The sequence below is a fragment of the Grammomys surdaster genome, unplaced genomic scaffold (genome assembly GCF_004785775.1).
Source record: "Grammomys surdaster isolate TR1022 unplaced genomic scaffold, NIH_TR_1.0 111466, whole genome shotgun sequence".
NCBI classification, from domain to species: Eukaryota; Metazoa; Chordata; class Mammalia; order Rodentia; family Muridae; genus Grammomys; species Grammomys surdaster.
In genome coordinates, this window is record NW_021611405.1 from 1 (window position 1) to 4,353 (window position 4,353).

Below are 4,353 nucleotides of genomic sequence, written 5' to 3' on the forward strand. Positions count from 1 at the left end.
AAGGGAATCCCTGCATTTCACTTCCATGGCTTTTTTATTTTTTTAAGTTTCAGTGGGTATCTGACAGTAGTACCAGGAAAAGAATTGTGCTCCTGTTCATGGTCTTATATTCTCAGAACTCCTCTGACCTCCTCTCCCTGACAGTACCCACATTAGATTTCATCATCACCCATTGTGGGTGGCAGGTATTTCTGTCCTTTAACCAAATAACTTTCAGTGTTGATACACTCAGACAATGAACCCTATTGCCACCTCTGGGGTGTTTGGTGTTTCAGTAGGGGGAATTGCCACTGTGTTGACCATGGTCTCACTCTGCATGAATTTTAGTCCAAACTACTGGGCGTTAACTAACAGGGTAGGACATCTGACCATCTCCTATCAAGTTCTTTCGGTTATTTAATTTTCCATCTGACTTGTGAAACCACAAGACTGAGGGATCTAAAGCCAAGTTGCACCTTGTAAAACTGACAATAATGGTGGAGAAGCTATCTCTGTGGTCATTATGAGCATGTGTAGGTAGACAGAGCAAACACCTGGCTGCTTTCATCTCCTGGTGTCTATAGAGTGATGGGAGAGCTGAGATTCACTTAGGAGGCATCTAATGCCTGGACCAGACTGTTTGTGGTGTCACTGGTTTCCAGGCATGCTCTCCTTCTCTTAGAGCTGAGGGTGTTCTCCCAGGACACTCTGCATTCTCTTTGGACAATTTACTTATGTTCTTCTGCCTACAGTGGCTGGCAGACAGTCATCATGCCCTGCAACTCTCTTAAGCAAGAAAGAGGCCATGAAGGAGGAAAAGAGACTGACCAAAGAGCTGGAGCTCAGTGCCCAGGAGAGAAACGAGCTGAGAGACCGCTTGATCTATGTCACAGAGGGATCCATGAACAAGAGGTACTTATTGCTCCAAACACTTTGGTGTCAGTCTGACATCTGCAATGTCACCCTCATCTTAGCCTTTGAAGGTTGTGAGTTCTGGGAAGCAGTACCTCCACAGAGTCCATGTGCCCAACTTTATGTCCCTAAGTGCTTCTTAGAGGATAGGCTGAACATGAAGCTTGGTCAGGAGCGAGAAGGGAAATGGACTCTTTTGCTTCCTCCAATTGAAATGTTGAACTTGTGGTCTGAGTAAAGTATTCTGGATGGAGGCAGTGGCTAGTGAATGCGCAGCATGCATTTGGAAAGTCCTCAACAGATGCAGTGAGTTTGTGGTGACGCTTTGTACTTACCTGGCTCTTAATTGAAGGCTGGAAGGTCCTAGCAGCAGCTGGTCCCACACTGTTCATCTCAGTGCTTGACTAGAAGGCCTGAAGCTTATGCCTGTTCCTCTTTGTCTGTGTGTCTTATACTCTGAGTCACTAATGCTGAATGAATTTCTTCTTATTCTGATTGTTCTCTCTCCAATGCTGTATCTCTCTCTTTCTCATTCTCTGATTCTGTTTCCTTTTCCTTGTCTGTGTGCTTGTGTGTGTCCACATGCATATGGATGTGCAGACATACAGTAGGTATATATTTCCTTCCACTCTTTGGGAACTAGGGTTCTGTGTTTTGTCCTGTGGCTTGACCTGTATAGCAGTTTAAATGTGAAGGGAGTCCTGAGGTCCGGGAGCCCCTACTGTAAGCAGCACTGTTCATTGCCTGTGTGGTGCCACTTGTCTGTACATTTGTATCTCTTTGGCAGACTAGAAAACTGTGTTGATGTCTGGTCTCATCCTCAGAATTATGTGTAATGAATATCTCTACACTATTAGTTATCCAGGATTTAGAGTCTCCGTTTTGAAAGTAGGAAATATATAATCACAGGTTTCTGGTGGTCAAGGACCTGTGGTCTAGTCTCTTTAGAGGATAAGCTGCTAGACCTCGAGGTCAGGCCAGCTGAGTGAACACAGGGATCCAGGGTACCCTCCATCTGGATGCCAAACTTCTGCTGTCCAGGATAACAAGTTTCCAAAGGTGGAGAAGATGCAAGTATGTAGAAGGAAGAAATTGGCCTTCCAGGATTGGGGTAGGACACGACCCAGCCTGAGTTCATGTGTTCCTAAAAGCCCATGTTCATGGAGTTCTGTCTTCCTGGGGCCAGAGCCTATTACAGGCCAAATCCACTGTATGAAAAATTGAAGTTAAAGGAGAAGCTGGTCATGTCATTCCTGAACAAATTAGAGATGGAAAACATTGACTCCTGTGAGAACTTCCAGGAGCACAAGAAGGAGATTAACTTCTACAGGTAAGTACAGGTCATGGAGGCTACCACTTGTGCAATGGCCATTTCTGTATTCCTTTGATTCTGGAATGGAGAGTCTGCAGCTCTGGTCTCTCCCTTCGGTCTCTTAACCATCAGTGTACCTTGGGCCCTTTGGCCTCAGGTTTCTTCAATCTGCAAGAGAAAGTTAGCCCTCCCATGGTTATCCAGGCATCCTGAGGAGCCTCTAAGATAACAAAATGAGAAGGTTCCTTTGCAGTACTGGACCTCTGGGGCTCAGGCAGTGTTTTACAGATGTGAGTGTGATGGAACACATGGGTAGAATTCCCTCCCCTTAGTTCTCCTGAACTCCACTGAGGGTATTTGCACCCTACTAATTGAAGTTGCTGCAATACACTGGGCTCCCATGGAGATACCTCTTTCTTTGGGAGAGGCAGATAGATGGAGATACCTCTTTCTTTTGGAGAAACATGGAGCCTTATTGGAGCTTGGACTGCAGACATGATTAGTTCTTACCTGCATTGGCTGTTTGCTGTTTGTGCAGCTGTCATGGATATATTGAAATGTATTGCTCTATGTCTTCATGGGAACCTGGATCCTGGTGGGGTAATGGCACCTATAAGTAGGAATGGCAGGAGGAGTCTGCAGGATCTTAATATGCAGAGTGTGTTTCCAAAAACCTGCACAATTGGCTCCTGTTGCAGTCCTCTGTTTTAAAGAAGTCATTGGTCCAAGTGAAGCAGGAATACAAGGAAGTGAAGGCTGATTGGTACCTCCTCCAACAGTACTTGACTGAGATGAAACTGACGGTTGAAGATGAACAGGAGAAGACCAACAACCTCCAGAAACAGCAACATCAGGTAGGGACAAGCAGCTTATTCAGACTAACACTGTCTGTTATCATTTGCCTATTGGATCCATCTTTGCATTCATCCACCATCTTTTAAATCCACACTCCCAACCAGCCACCCACTTCATGGAATACAGTTCATTACTTTGTCTATGCACAAGTATTCTGGGAACTTCAACTCTTGGGAGACACTGAATTATTGGCAAGTGTACCTTGCTACTCTGCTTGAAGCTGCAGTCTAGAAAGGGTAACAGATGAATGACAAGTCACACTCTTGCATGTCCTCATGATAGGAGGGTTGCTAAGCAGAGCTTTGAGAAAGTTCTATGTCTTGTGACAGGAGTTGTGCAGGGGCATGTGACCTCCCAGGTAGGCATCACTTGCAGGGAGTAAAGCCAAATGCAACTATCAAATGAGTGCTTCTCACTGTCAGTGGTCTGGGTAGCATGTGGCCTTCTCCTTTCTCCTGCAGCCCAATGAGGTCTCTTCCCATTGGCCAGGTCTTGGTTTGCACTGATAGAAGTCTGAGTGGCAGCTTGTCAGCCCATGTGTTTGTGAGCTTTGCTTGATATTTTGCCCTGCTTGCAGATTTAGCAGCAAGGGTTTCAGTTAAAAGATCAATGTTGAAGTCTAGTTGAGGTGGTGGGAGGCAGCAGCTGACATCTGACATGCATGTCCCCACCAAGCCTGTGTCTTAATAACTGCCTTCCTCTCCCAGGTCTCAGAAGCTGCAAGAGAGCTGGAATTGGCCACATCCCAGCAGGAGAGCCTCCTGCAGAATGAGTTGCCACCTCAGGAGCCCCCTGCTGAGCTCCCTCCTCAACAGCCACAGACTTCTTTGGATGAATCTCCTTCCTCATAGATCATTTCCACAGTGTGAATGGGCCCAAACTATGTAGCCAGTGAGACAGCCAGGCTGTTTCAGGGTCTTTTTCTCTTTCCTGTGTGACCCCTTGAGAGAGAACTGAGGTGATTGCAGTACCAGCAAGTGCTCAAGAGGAGAAACTGGCTCTAGTCTGTGCTGCTCAATGTGCAGTGGGGAAATGTCACTTCACAATTTTTTCTGTTAGAGTTCCATTGAAATTTTCTTTTGCATGGTTTTGTTTTTTCTTACGTTATTGAGATATTATTACATGTTCTTGTTATTGATTTTGATTTTGCTAATGATTTTCACAGTTTATATTAACTTTCATTTTAAAACTTGTTATGTAAAATTGATTTCTTATGAATAAAAAGTTGATCTCTAATTCTTGACTCTGTTTTTTTAATTTTGTTTAACCTTTCTTTTACACTCCATATTTTATCC

The 4,353-nt window shown here is 44.8% G+C and overlaps 1 pseudogene; it reads left to right on the top strand.

Annotated features, from left to right (window-relative positions):
* The first annotated feature begins 731 nt into the window (after window positions 1-731).
* Window positions 732-3,943, top strand: LOC114635533 (annotated as a pseudogene).
* Window positions 3,944-4,353: the final 410 nt, after the last annotated feature.